This window comes from Rana temporaria, chromosome 12 (genome assembly GCF_905171775.1).
Source record: "Rana temporaria chromosome 12, aRanTem1.1, whole genome shotgun sequence".
Lineage (NCBI taxonomy): Eukaryota > Metazoa > Chordata > Amphibia > Anura > Ranidae > Rana > Rana temporaria.
The window spans coordinates 98,918,117-98,933,726 of record NC_053500.1 but is presented as its reverse complement, the minus strand read 5'-3'; the positions used below and the strand labels follow the sequence as shown (position 1 = coordinate 98,933,726).

The 15,610-nt window shown below is 40.9% G+C and overlaps 1 protein-coding gene across 1 annotated transcript in view; it reads right to left on the bottom strand.

Annotated features, from left to right (window-relative positions):
• The window catches only part of CNTNAP1 (contactin associated protein 1), a 385,880-nt gene that overhangs the window by 117,840 nt on the left and 252,430 nt on the right, over nucleotides 1-15,610 (bottom strand). The window lies entirely within an intron of this gene.

Genomic DNA, 15,610 nt, shown 5'->3' with positions numbered 1-15,610 from the left:
TTGTGAACTGGTGCCCAAAACTGAACTTCATATTACAGATGAGGTCCTACTAATGATTTGTACAGGGGCAAAATGATATCTCTCTATCTGAAATCTATACCTCTCTTAATACAAGAAAGAACTTTGCTTGCTTTGGAAACCGCAGCTTGGCATTACATGTTATTAAGCTTATGTTCTACCAAAACACCCAGATCCTTCACCACCATCAATTCCCCAGTTATATTTCCCCTTATATGTATGATTCATGGATATCCATGCATCATACATACAAGGGAATCCATGCATCATACATACAAGAATAATATTCTTAGCCCCCAAGTGCATAACTTTACATGTATGTATCAACATTAAACCTCATCTGCCCCAATTAAACAGTGCATTGAGGTCAGCTTGTAAATTGGAGACATCATGTAAGGATGTTATTCCACTGCATAGCTTGGTGTCATCTGCAAAGACTAAAATGGTACTTGTAACAGAATGGCCTGTGACACCCAGAGACTTTTGAAGGATGGGGGGTACTCCTGTGCCAGCGTCACTAATGACTCTTGGGTCTAGGGCCATCCTGTGCCCCTTTTGGGCATAGGATGGCTGAGAAATGATAATTCAGGTATTGCAGGAGATCTGGACATATTACAGGTGATTTCATGCTGACCCACACCAGGTCAATAGACTCTTAAGATATTCCATTGTCCATTGTGTGATGCTAATACTGTTGAGATGCTAACTAAGTCTGCTACTGTAGTGATGTGGATTGAAACTAAGAGTCAGCCTGACTGGCTATTATGGGATGTTAAAGTATCTTGCTGTGATTACATTCTGTGTCCATTGTACTAATTAAGTCTGAAAGGTCAGATGTCTCCTTTTAGGGGTAGGGAATGAGCATGTCAATTATGTTTAGTAAAGGAATGTGTTTTGTGTAACAGGTGAGGGAACTTGTCGCAGAGCCAGGATGTCTGGGTAATGAGTAGTAATTAACTCACCTGAATGTCATTATCTAAAAGAATGTGATTGAAGCCCCATTGTGTGATGTGTGGGTGGAGTGTGTCTTTGTTCCTTTGATTACTGTAACATGCTTGTACTGTATATAAGAGAGCTAACCATTAAAGCATGCATTCATACATTTTGAAACCAGAAAGAACAGAGCTTGTGTCTCGTCTTAATTCTGGGGGAATGGATCGTGTCTGTTGGATGGTTGGAGTGTCGGATAAGCTGTTGTGGGGCGATGGAATGGAATATCGTAAACGGGGGTGACCGTTACAGTACTTTTAATCCCAGACCCTATATCACTTATAAAGATAATGAAACGTAAGGGTCGCAACACTGAACCTTGGGGTACACCATTAATAACCTTAGACCATTCAGAGTAAGAATTGATAACCACTTCTCTCTGAATTTGTTTTTTTTTTAGCCAGTTTTCTATCCATTTACAAACTGATATTTCCAAGCCTGTAAACTTTATCTTACACATTAGTCATGTGTGAGGAACTGTGTGAAACACCTTTGCAAAATCCAATCATACTACTTCCATAGCCAAATCTGATTTGTTTGACAACGTATGTCTTTAATGAATTCATGCTGTCTGTAGTTTAAAATGTATATATTTTTTTAGCAAGAACTCATCTATATGGTCTTTTATTAAACACTCCAGTATCTTCCCAACTATAGAAGTTAAACAAACAGGTGTATAGTTACTTGGCAAAGACTTTGATCCCTTTTTAAATATAATATATATATATATATATATTATGCCAATCCAGTGGTACGATTCCAGTAATTAAAGAGTCCCTAAAAGTTAGAAACAATGGCTTTGAAATGACAGAGCTCAATTCTTCAAAGTGACCAGTCAGTAAAGTAGGCCATACATTATACCATTTTTTTATTATTCAATTTCCTTTTAGATTTACCTCCAACTATTTGGTGCAAGGGCCTGCCTGATTGCATACACATTGAAAGTGTTCAGGCTTGACCTCATATTATATGGTTTTGGTAAATCTAAAGGTAAATTATACAAGAGCATTTTATAATGCATGGCCAGCCTAAGTTGTCTATAAAAATGAGGAATAACAATCTGACTATAACCTGGCTAAGTTGTTTAAAGCGGGGGTTCCGCGGGTTTTCGTTTTTTTTTTTTTTTAATCCCTCGGGCGCTCTTACCTTATGAAAACAGCCACTCGTGTCTCCCAGTGTTATAGCCGTCCGCGTTGTGTTTGGCCTGCAAACGATACTTTATAAAATTAGTAGATGGACGTTTCCATCTTCAGTGTGGACACTCTGAAGCCCAGCAGGCATTTACACTTGTGTTCCCTCAGCTAAAATGGCGAGTTAGGATCCGCCCTGGTCACATAACCCGCTTGCCGTGTCACGTGACCAGCGAGATTACGCTACAGCGCGTCTCCTCGGAGTCTCGACACATCACTCCCAGGAGACATCGTGCTGATCGGGGAAAACTAAAGGCACGCCCACTCCCGTGGGGAAAGGATCCAGGAGGAAGACAAAATGCTGCCAAATAAAAAAAAAAGGGCGGATTGTACATTAACGATGGGTAATTGTATGGATGAAACAAAGTTGAATTTTAGGGTGAACCTCCGCTTTAAGGACTTTGGGGTGTAAGCCTCCTAGTGATTTGTTTGTTTGGTGATTTGGGGGTCCTGGTGATTTGTTTGTGTTAGGTTTACAAGTCTATTTCTGACACTGGCTTAGCCAAAAGGGTCCATTCTGTGACGTGTTACTAACAATACAGTCTTGCACACTATACCCCTACTTTTCCTTTGTTTAAAACTGTGAAGAATGAATTTAGTACAGTTGACTTTTCCTTGTCAGTGGTAACCAACTTCCCCTGATCATTCTTTATGGAGCCAATATGCTCTGACTTTGCTTTCTTACAGTTAATATATTTAAAAAAAATGTTTTTTTTTTTTTACCCTCCTCCGCTTTTCATGGTATATTTTATCTGCCCCGATTGCTCTCTGATAATTCTTGTCACAACAATTTTAGTGCTGGAAAGCCAACAATTATTCCTCATGCTTATATTTTTTAAAGGTAATTTTGTTCTCTTTTATATGCATTTTTACGTTAAAGTTTAGCCAACCACAAGAAGAAGATATATATATATATATATATATATATATATATATATAATTTAATCAAGCCAAAAATTGGGCGCTTACAAGCAGAGTAAAAAAAAAAACGTAAGCGCCCAATTTTTGGCTTTATTAGGCCTTGTGTCTTGTGGTTGATGCGATTATAGACTCTGTTCAACAAGCATCCCGCTTGTATCTCCTGCAGGTACACATGCGCAGGTCCCTTTGGTTAAAACATTGGGAGGCAGAGGTTCTTGCAAGAAATACTTAGCAGCGTTCCCCCTTGACTCTGTTGCCGGTTAAGAAGAAGAGTAAACGTCCCTGATTTAAATGTACTCTTTCTCCAACCCCTGGAACCTCATTCTCCAGGCAGTGGCAATGGCCTCCCCAGTAAAACACTAGGGGAAAGGCCCAGAGCCTAGCCCAAGGGCAGAAAAGGCTTGGGGTTCAAAGTCTAAGCAGACCCCCAAAACTTCCCAATGAAGGGATGCCCCCGCTTGGCCGAATGGGGGGGAATGCTGCTGCAATTTGAAAACGTCTGACGGAACAAAGTTCAGGACAAGTGGGTCTTTTCCACAGTGTCCTCGGGCTATAAGATAGAGTTTAGAGAACTTCTGCCACCCCATTTCCTGAGATCAGGAATTGTCAAAGATCCAGAAAAAAGAAGGCCTTTTACTTGGCCTTGGAACACATGTTGTCCCAATGGGTAATTATGGTGTTAGCCCCAGAGGAGCAGGGATCAAGGTTTTACTCAAACCTTTCACGATTCCAAAACCAAACGGGGGTGTCAGATTTATCCTGGATCTAAAAGACCTGAATCCATTTCTGAACATTCGCTCCTTTCTCATGGAGTTTGTCCATTCAGTTGTCTCCACCCTTCAGGGAGGAGAATTCTTGGCATCAATAGACATCAGAGATGCATATCTGTATGTGACAATATTTCCCGCTCGCCAAAGGTTTCTAAGTTTGCGATGGTTCAGTACCACTTCAGTTTGTGGTCCTTCCTTTCGGGCTGGCTACAGCACCTTGAGTGTTCACAAAAATACTGGCCAGCCCTGGCAAGGCTAAGGGCACAAAGCATAGCAGTAGCAGCCTATCTGGACGATCTGTTGATCATAGATCAGTTCGCTGTACGCTTGGGTCACTATGTGCACAGCACAGTGGAATATTTAGAGTACCTAGACTAGGTCCTCAATCTGGAAAAATCCTCCCTGCAGCCTCAAAGTAGGCTGGAGTACTTGGACATGATTATAGACACGTCCCGAAGCCAAGTATTACTACCAAAGGCAAAGCCATAGGAGACTTGGTCCGAGTGATAAAGGCAAAGAGAAGGCCTTCCATCTCTATGCAGGAGGTTATTGGGGTAGATGGTAGCCTCACTCGAGGCTGTTCCTTACGCCCAGTTTCACTCAAGGCCGTTACAGGGCAGAATTCTGTCAGCTTGGAACAAAGATGTTCCAGCCCTGGACCTTCCTATAATCTTATCAACAAAGGTTTACCAAAGCCTCAGTAGGATGTTGCTCCCCCAAAATCTGTCAAAAGGAAAATCCTTCACTCCGGTTACCTGGAAAGTGGTGACCAGCCTACTTGGCTGGGGGGCAGTTCTAAAAGAAGCATCCAGAAGAATGGTCTCTACACCCGACATATTTCAAATCATATGTCAGGTATGGGGTACCCCAGATGTAGACCTGTTGGCCTCCAGGTTCAAAACAAAACTGGATGAGGGTCAGATGCCCTGACAATCTCATGAGATCGTTAGTCTCTGATTACACGTCCCCTCCAGTTCCGCTTCTCCCACAATTCCTTCAGAAAGTCAAGAGGGAAGGAAAGACAGTGATTTTGATCACCCCGGCTTGGCCTAGGAGACCCTGGTACGTGGAAATCGTAAGGATGGCAGTAGGTAGACCTTGCGTTCTTCCACTACACTCGGACCTACTATCACAGGGTCCTATATTCCATCCTGCTGTACAAAGTCTAATTTTGATGGTTTGGCTGTTGAGACCCACATTCTGAGGAAACGTGGGCTCTCAGGTCCAGTCCTATCCACTCTGGTTAATGCTAAGAAGCCGGCCTCCAGATTCGTCTACTACAGAATCTGGAAGGTATATGTTTCCTGGTGTGAACCCAGAACGGGGCATACTAGGAAGTATGCCATTAATAGGATTCTTGCCCTTCCTCAGTTGATCTAAATATGAAGTTGGCCTTGAGCGCTATCAAGGGCCAAATCTCGGCCTTGTCTGTATTTTTCAAAAAAACGCTTGCCTCTCATTCCCTAGTCTGGGCCTTTGTTCAGGGAGCGCTGCACTTGTATTCGCCGGCTAAATCTTCCGTGTGCCCATGGGATTTGAATTTGGTATTATCTGTTTTACAGAAGCTACCTTTTGAGCCATTACACCATGCTTCTTAAATCTTTTTGACAAAGAAACTGATTTTTTCTTGTAACTGTAGCGCTCACCCCCGAAGGAGCCGCTGATTAGTTAGGGACCGGCTTTCTAAGTTACCTTCTTGACTTGGTCTAGGGGTGACTTCTGTGAGTGTAAATAAAGAGCAAGTGTCCAGACACCAATATAGTTTTCAATGCTTTATTCCAAGGCCCAACCTGGCCAACATCAACATGACACATAATAGAGAAGGTTGATGAGCGTAGAGGAACTTTTAGTATCAGGCCTTGGATATTCAAAGAGAGCAAGCCTGCTCTCAGCAATGGTGCAACTCAATTCGTCGCCACCCCAATCAGGGTGGGTAAAGTGCCCCCGGACAGGCAGTTATCTCAGGCCTGGCAGCCGGAGCGTCACTTACAGATCACTGGGAGGAAACAGACCTCTGCCACAGGCCTGACTCAGGGCCTCTGCCACAGGCTGGACAATTTAGGATTTGTGAAAAACAGTTTGAGCAAATCCTCCCAGTTAGTTCAATCAATGTCACCCACTGACAGCTTGAGCATACCTGTCATACGGTGTGGTGACCGGATCCCCGATGGTTCGTCTGGGCCTCCTGGACAACCTCTGGTTCTAGGTTCTCCCGGCCCAATCCCCCATAGCCCAGCTCCCAGCTTAGAATCCTCTCAGCAGAAGGCAGGGACACAGCAAGTCGCTGGGGCCCCTTTCAATAGTAGGAGGGGGCTCCACATGGTACACAGCCTCAGCATGGCAGAACACGGTGGCGGGGCCCATGGATGCGCGTACCCTGAAGGTGGGTACCGCACCTGGAACTCGGGCCTCGCAAGAACATCCCGCCAAAAGCAGCTGCCACAGATATATCCCCCCCAGCATGCCCAACGAGGGAAGAACTCCTCTGATTGGCTGCTGGGAGCAGATGGGTCTGCCAGAATCCCTCTAGTGCCAACTGCCGCCCAGGGGTGATAACGTACCCCTGGAGCGTAGACTGACCTACAGGACAAATTCTGAAATTGACAGCAGCCTGAATTTCCATAATTTGTGAATGGGAGTAAAACTAAGCCTCCCATTCCTGACTAACTTTAGTGTATCGCCCGTACTGAAAGTAGGGGGGTGCTACATAGCCATATCCTCGGCAAGGAGGGTATCGGAATTGGCGGCTCTTTCTGTAAAGAACCGTATATGATTATTCATGATGACAGGGTGGTGCTGCATCCTCACCGACTTTTTACCTAAGGTGGTTTCAGGATTTCATCTGAATCAAGATATAGTCCTACCGTCTTTTTTTTTTCCAGATCCACAGTCTGTGGAGAAAGAAGGTCTATGGCTGTTGTAAGAGTGGTGAAAGTTTATCTGCAAGCTATGGCTCAGATACATAAGACTGATTGTCTGTTATTCTGCCAGGGCCCAGGGAAGGGCCAGGCAGCGTCAAAATCTACTATTACAGATTGGATTCGACAAGTCATTATTCATGCCTATGGTGAGAAAAGAAGATTCCTCCTTTTCAGGTGAAGGCCCACTCGACTAAAGCAGTTGGTACTTCATGGGCAGTGCATCACCAGGCCTCCATGGCTCAGATCTGTAAGGGTGCTACTTGGTCTTCGGTCCATACATTTACTAAGTTCTACCACGTAGATGTGAAGGGTATGAGGATGCCGCCTGCGGCGTATTGTGCTGCAGACAGCAGTATAGATCCTCTGGCCAGATGGCAGTTTTATTTCTGATCTGTGTCTCCCTCCCCTCAATTTTAGCATTGCTATGGGACATCCCATTAAGTAATTAAGGCTTTGTGTTCCGTGATGTATGATCAAAAAAATTACGATTTTGTTAATGCAGTTTACCTGTAAAATCCTTTTCTTGGAAATACATCACGGGAAAACAGAGCTCCCACCCCGCTTCAGTTAAACGTGAAACACTTATTTGGGAGGGGTTATATAGCGGAGGAACTCAATTCTAATTGGGTTAACCAGTGTCCAATCACCTGTGGTGACTACATAACCCATTAAGTAATTAAGGCTCTGCGTCCCGTGATGTATTTCCAAGAAAAGGATTTGACAGGTAAGCTGTATTAAAAAATCCTATTTTTTCGTTTCTATTCTATTCTGATCTTTTCTATTCTAATTCAAAATCATTCTATACGAAATTCGAATTGGTTGTATATAAACATTAGGGTTGGGGTTATCCCTAACCCTAATATATATATATATATATATATATATATATATATATATATATATATATATATATATTACACACACATTTTCCTAAATTTGAATTTCATATAGAATGATTTTAAGTTAGAATAGAACAGATTAGAATCGAAAAGAATAAACTAGAAAAGCAATAGAATAGAATAAAATATAACATATATTGTTTTTCTAGTCTATTCTTTTTTTATTTTCTATTCTAATTTTTTATATATATATATATATATATATATATATATATATATATATATATATATATATATATATATATATATATATATATATATATATATATACTTATAATTATATTTTTTCTATGATCTTCCAAAATTCGAATTGCGTATAGAATGAATTCACATTTGAATGGAAAAGATTATTATTATATATATATATATATATATATATATATATATATATATATATTTATACACCCCATCTTCCGAAATTCGAATTGGGTGCAGAATGAATTTGAATAGAAAATATTAGAATGGAATATATTATATTTTATTCTATTCTGTTCTATTGTTTTTCTATGCTTTTCTTTTCTATTATTTTCTATTCTATTCTAATCTTTTCTATTGAAATTCGATTTCATTCTATACGAAATTCGAAATTTCAGAGATGTTATATATAAATATATATCATATATATATATAGATGGATATATATATATATATATATATATATATATATATATATATATATATATAGATAGATAGATGGATATATAAAATATTTTTTTTTTCTGTTCTGTGCTATTGTTTTTCTATGCTATTCTTTTCTAGTATTTTCCATTCTATTCTAATCTTTTCTATTCAATTTTGATTTAATTCTATACGAATTTCGGAAAATGGTTATATATAGTTTTGTTTAAATGCGGTAGCATTATTTAAAATTTGATGATTATTTTTTTTTCAAATTCGGTAGATTTGTTTTAGAATGCAGTGGAGTTTTTTAGAATGTGGTCGAATGTTTTCGAATACGAAACGAATCCTGAAAGCGAATGCAACAAACTTAACTAAACAAATTTAGTTAAATAACGAATCAAAACGTAACTAAACAAAATGATTTTTTTCTTCCTGCACATGTCTACTAATTTACCTCTGTGGTCTTGTTACTTCACTGTGTTATTGTATGTTTTAAAACCTTTTAAATCCTTAAAAAGTAGGGCTGTGGAAATTAACTATTAATTGATCGATTATTCTTTAATTTTTTTGATTGATCAAAATTATTTTGATTTGTACTCACCTCCCCGCCGGCTTCAGGGAGTTTCATTGGAGATCCGGTGACATCACGGCCACCGGCGGGGCTTGCTGTGTCCATCTGAAGGGCTCCTTTGCTGTGCCTTCATATCTGCATGTCGGCGGGACCTTACTATCTGCCACACACAAGGGCTGTTACACTTCCCTCTATCAATCTGGGATTCTACAACCATCCACTGGGAGTTGTGATAGTTCCCTTCACGGGACATCTACATGCCGACGGACTGATGTTAACTTCTCCTCACCTGGATTCAGCAGTGGCATCGTTGTACACATTTTTATACCAGTATCATACTTAGCTACATGTTTTTATGACTGCTTTTGTTACCGTTTGTTATTTTTTTTGCACCATTTTTACAGTTTATGTAGCTACATCGATTTTATCTCTGGTACAATATTTATTTTGTTACCTACTTGAAGACTAGAAAAATTTTAATGCTATTCCCATCGAGCGCTGCCTTTGTGTGTTTTTTTGTATCCTGCTATCCATGTTTCCAGTGGTTGGTAGCTGCATTGGGAATCAGCCTGCAAGGAGGAGATTAGCTAAAAGTAGTTGGATCTGTATGTGCGTTATAATTAATCGAAATTAGTCGATTAAAAAAAAATTGATTAATGGAACACAAACATTTTGATCAGTAACACAGCCCTATTAAAAAAGGAATACAAAATAATCTTCAAAATGTATTTAATGTATTCTTAAAGCATTCCATTTATCCTCAGTGTTCATTTCATTTAATATCTTGTAGTATGAAGCGCAGATTCGCTCTTTTGAAATTCAGTGTACTTTTATTACCCTCGTGTTTCCCTCTCCTGTTATTTATACTGAATATAATTACAATGATCGCTGTTTCATAAGTTGTCTCGTATTTCCACATCTGCGAACGGGTCTGTATAATTTGTAATCAGTAGATTTACCAAAGCATTTTCACTTGGAGGGGCTCTTCTGGCATTCACTCATTTGATAAGTTGTACTGTGCCTAGGCAACAATATGGCAACATTATGGCAGTTGCATACATACAAAGTAAGGGGGGACAGGGAATCAAACCCTGATGTTGGAAGTGTGACTGTTATGCCACGTACACACGATCGGTTCATCCGATGAAAACGGACCGATGGATTTTTTCATCAGATATCCGATGAAGCTGACTTTCATCAGTCTTGCCTACACACCATCAGTTAAAAATCCATTTGTGTCAGAACGCGGTGACGTAAAACACTACGACGTGCTGAGAAAAATGAAGTTCATTGCTTCCGAGCATGCGTCGACTTGATTCTGAGCATGCATGAATTTTTAACCGATGGACTTGCCCACAGACGATCGTTTTTTTCTATCGGTTTTTTAACCATCAGATAATTTTAAAACAGGTTCTAAGTTTTTTCACCGATGGGGGAAAAAAAAACGATGGGGCCCACACACGATCGGTCCAATGGACCGTTTTCATCAGACGAACCGATTGTGTGTACGCATTAGTCAATTCATTTAGAAGACCGGAGAGCTATGTCTGCGGCCATCTTTGAATCTATTGTATGTATACTGATATGACCATACAAATGCACTTGATGGAAGTGCTTTGTAAGTGAATTTTATCCTTTTAAATAAAATCGGTGTGTTTACTGAGAGCACCAGTTGTTCTTTTTTCATTGTCATATACATGACATGTTCAGTCAGTTAACTCTGAAGTGGAGATCTGCCCAGGTGGATCTAGCAACAACTCCCTGGAATATGAAATGCTGCAGATTCTTAGATCACTATACCCAACAGTGAAGGATAGACGACTTAGACTGCCAGTGGAACTTCCAGTTCAGGCATATCTATCCCCCAATGCCTATAACAGTGTTTCCCAACTCCAGTCCTCAAGGCACACCAACAGGTCATGTTTTCAGGATTTCTCTCAGATGAAACGGCTGTGGTAATTACTAAGGCAGTGAAACTAATCAAATCACCTGTGCAAAATAATGGAAAGCCTGAAAACATGACCTGTTGGTGTGCCTTGAGGACTGGAGTTGGGAAACACTGGCCTATAATATCCAAAATCGTAGCTGTCACCACTGCTTCTGCCAGTGACGCTGGATCTGCTTTCTGAGGGCCAGGTTTTGTCATCCAGTCCCAGGAGACTACATTTGATGGCATGTGAATTGAGAAGATAAGGTGATGTAGATTAATTAATTTCCCTGACACAATTTCTCAGGGAGGAACCCATCCCGCCGTTTGATTCAAATTACTATGGTGAGACAGTGCAATCTATGGACAAAACAGACCATATCTCACCTTTCCAACGTTTCAACAGCAGAAGAGAATGTCTGCCGTCTGGGCAGTTGGTTTTATTATTAGCACAAAATCACAAAATGCATTCTCATTGGTCAACCTATACATTTCACACACACTGATTACTCCCATTCAGTCTCTTATTACACGCCCCCTGTTCAATGTCCATATTTGGAAGAATTCATCTGGTTACAAGATTCAAACAGTCCTTTGGGTGAGGGGAAGACAGGATGAGGGGGAAGGACAGTTTCCTCTCGAATGTCCACACAAGCCTCAAAGTAAAGTGTCCAGGAATTCAACATAAAGGAGGGGCCGTAATTAGGAGTAAATAACTTTAAAACACAGTCCTGTTATCCATTGATGTCCAATGCTGGGTGGCAATTTCTTTAAACATATCTTATATAAAATCATCAAGGAAAATAGGTACTAATATGATTTCATTCATGTGTATTTATATATATATATACAGGGAGTGCAGAATTATTAGGCAAATGAGTATTTTGACCACATCATCCTCTTTATGCATGTTGTCTTACTCCAAGCTGTATAGGCTCGAAAGCCTACTACCAATTAAGCATATTAGGTGATGTGCATCTCTGTAATGAGAAGGGGTGTGGTCTAATGACATCAACACCCTATATCAGGTGTGCATAATTATTAGGCAACTTCCTTTCCTTTGGCAAAATGGGTCAAAAGAAGGACTTGACAGGCTCAGAAAAGTCAAAAATAGTGAGATATCTTGCAGAGGGATGTAGCACTCTTAAAATTGCAAAGCTTCTGAAGCGTGATTATCGAACAATCAAGCGTTTCATTCAAAATAGTCAACAGGGTCGCAAGAAGCGTGTGGAAAAACCAAAGCGCAAAATAACTGCCCATGAACTGAGAAAAGTCAAGCGTGCAGCTGCCAAGATGCCACTTGCCACCAGTTTGGCCATATTTCAGAGCTGCAACATCACTGGAGTGCCCAAAAGCACAAGGTGTGCAATACTCAGAAACATGGCCAAGGTAAGAAAGGCTGAAAGACGACCACCACTGAACAAGACACACAAGCTGAAACGTCAAGACTGGGCCAAGAAATATTTCAAGACTGATTTTTCTAAGGTTTTATGGACTGCTGAAATGAGAGTGAGTCTTGATGGGCCAGATGGATGGGCCCGTGGCTGGATTGGTAAAGGGCAGAGAGCTCCAGTCCGACTCAGACGCCAGCAAGGTGGAGGTGGAGTACTGGTTTGGGCTGGTATCATCAAAGATGAGCTTGTGGGGCCTTTTCGGATTGAGGATGGAGTCAAGCTCAACTCCCAGTCCTACTGCCAGTTTCTGGAAGACACCTTCTTCAAGCAGTGGTACAGGAAGAAGTCTGCATCCTTCAAGAAAAACATGATTGTCATGCAGGACAATGCTCCAGCACACGCGTCCAAGTACTCCACAGCGTGGCTGGCAAGAAAGGGTATAAAAGAAGAAAAACTAATGACATGGCCTCCTTGTTCACTTGATCTGAACCCCATTGAGAACCTGTGGTCCATCATCAAATGTGAGATTTACAAGGAGGGAAAACAGTACACCTCTCTGAACAGTGTCTGGGAGGCTGTGGTTGCTGCTGCACGCAATGTTGATGGTGAACAGATCAAAACACTGACAGAATCCATGGATGGCAGGCTTGTGAGTGTCCTTGCAAAGAAAGGTGGCTATATTGGTCACTGATTTGTTTTTGTTTTGTTTTTGAATGTCAGAAATGTATATTTATGAATGTTGAGATATTATATTGGTTTCACTGGTAAAAATAAATAATTGAAATGGGTATATATTTATTTTTTGTTAAGTTGCCTAATAATTATGCACAGTAATAGTCACCTGCACACACAGATATCCCCCTAAAATAGCTAAAACTAAAAACAAACTAAAAACTACTTCCAAAAATATTCAGCTTTGATATTAATGAGTGTTTTGGGTTCATTGAGAACATGGTTGTTGTTCAATAATAAAATTAATCCTCAAAAATACAACTTGCCTAATAATTCTGCACTCCCTGTATATATATATATATAAATAAAAAGGTATCAAAAAGAATATAAAAGGAAATTAATGGAATATAAACCGAGAAACATTTTAGTGGTTCTAATCATAACATAAAATTTTCATTTTAGTTTCAGGTCCATCACAAAGACCACCAAGTGGGACTTGCCTATGGTCATTGAAGCTCTTTCAAGGCCTCCATTCTTTCCTACAGAATTGGCTACACTGATTGGTTCCAGAAGACTTAAGAGCACACTGAGCCAGGGCAGTGGCAACTCTGCAGACAGTGCAGTGCCAAGTGTCTCCTGATGCTATTTTGCAAATCAACAACATGGTCCTCCCGAAATAACTTCATTACGCTTTATTAGGTGAACCCGGATCAGATCATGACAGCAGAATTTGGAAAGCTTATTGTGCATGTGGGTAGGTGCAGCATGATGTGAGAAGTTATGACACTTGTGAGAAGAGAACTTGTATTAAAAGAAAAGGCTTAATTGAATAGACAACCCAGCGGGAGAGCACCATGCCAGTGAGACACTCACAGTGGATTCCGATGCACCAAAAGTGGCTGTTTTGGAGTGTGAAATGTGGCCTGGTGGTGGACCCAAAAAGGAGGCTTCTGCAGAAGGATGGCATATCCCCAGCCTGTCCCTATTCATCGGGATCCTCTCCCTACTGCTAGACATCTTCCCTGGCAGATGGGGGAATCTGTCCACTTGCAAGAATGTATGACAATTCGAAGAGAAAGGGTCTTAAATAGTCTCTGCCACATCTAAGATGGCCACCAGAATCACCTGGGCATCCAGCATCCAATCGGATTGCTACACCAGTGACTCAGGAAACCATGTTTCTCATGACCTTTTCGCCCTCTGCCTTGCCGCTGCAGTTGTGCGCCACCTGCAGTGGAGACAGCAGACTGCATCTACCTACATGCAGGGCACCGGAAGCAGGGAACACAGGACACCGGAAGTGATATTGGACGAGTTTACAACTCGTTTTTGATATGCCTGTCTGATACTTTTCATTGTGAGTACCTGTTTTTATTATTGCTACTGATTCCAATAAATGTTTTAAATACTACACTATCGAGCATCCCTCTTTACATCCCCCAATGTAAGGCTATCTGATACAGATACACCAGGGACACTTAAAGGAGACTTTGATGGCAAAGTAAAGATGCATACCAGAGGAGCTTGAGACGTCAGGAGCCACCAGGAGATTGAAAGACACACTCATACGCTGTTAGCGTACAGCGGTAAGGTAAGGGGACACCTATACCCTTAGTTGCACAGAGAACCAGCAACCACCTATCGGTAGCACTCCATACCAGAGATTGACTACTAGCACCAGCACCTTCACCCTGATCACTGTGCACACACAGCCATCCATCCAGCTTGCACCTTATGGACATTATCTGCACTGCGTTTTTTTTAAATTCATTTTTATTTCATTTTATGGAATTTTAGTGTAAATCTTTTTATGGTTGCACATGTCACATGATGATGCCATTTTAAGATTTTATGAGTTTATTCTCACATCTATTTTGTGGTACACTTTTACAGTATTTGGACACTTTATCAGTCCATTGTTTATACTGTCGTAGCTGATTATTTATATTTTATTGTTGCCATTTTGACTATTCATTTATTGCCTTTCAAGTGTACCTGTCACGTGAGCACATTTGCACTTTATCAAAAAATGTATGCACAGCGCAGCACTACTTCTACATTTATACCTACATGCAGGTGCATACTTTATGCTACTGTAATTTTCCTTTCTTGGTGCATCTTCATGGTAGCATACAGATACAGATAACCATTTTCTATCAGGTTGTGGGGGTGGAGGCACAACCATTGTTTTCTGCCATGAAGTTGCACTAAGAAAGGAAAATTATGGATAGGTGAGTATACAATTCTTCATTATTTTAGTACCCCCATGGGTTATGATTTGTGATTGGAAACACCCAAGAAATCTGCAATAAGTGTTTTTCCTGCAATTGAAATGTATTTAGAAAGCACACTACATATGAATTATAAGGCCCGGATTCACAAAGCACTTGCGCCGACGTATCTCGAGATACGCCGCGTAAGTGCAAATATGCGCCGTCGTATCTGTGCGCCGGGCCCACAAAACTAAGATACGCCTAAAAACAGGCTTCATTCCACCGACGAAACTTGCCTACGCTGGCGTAGAGTGGGCACATATTTACGCTGGAAGCATGTGGCGCTCCCATTGATTTTCTATTCAAATATGCAAATGAGACACGGCGATTCACGATCGTACGTGCGCCCGACGTAGGCTACGTGATGTGCGCGTAAGTTGTACATCCGGTGTAAAGTTAAGCTCCATAAAGCAGGTGTAACCCAGCAGCAGACATGCAAAGGT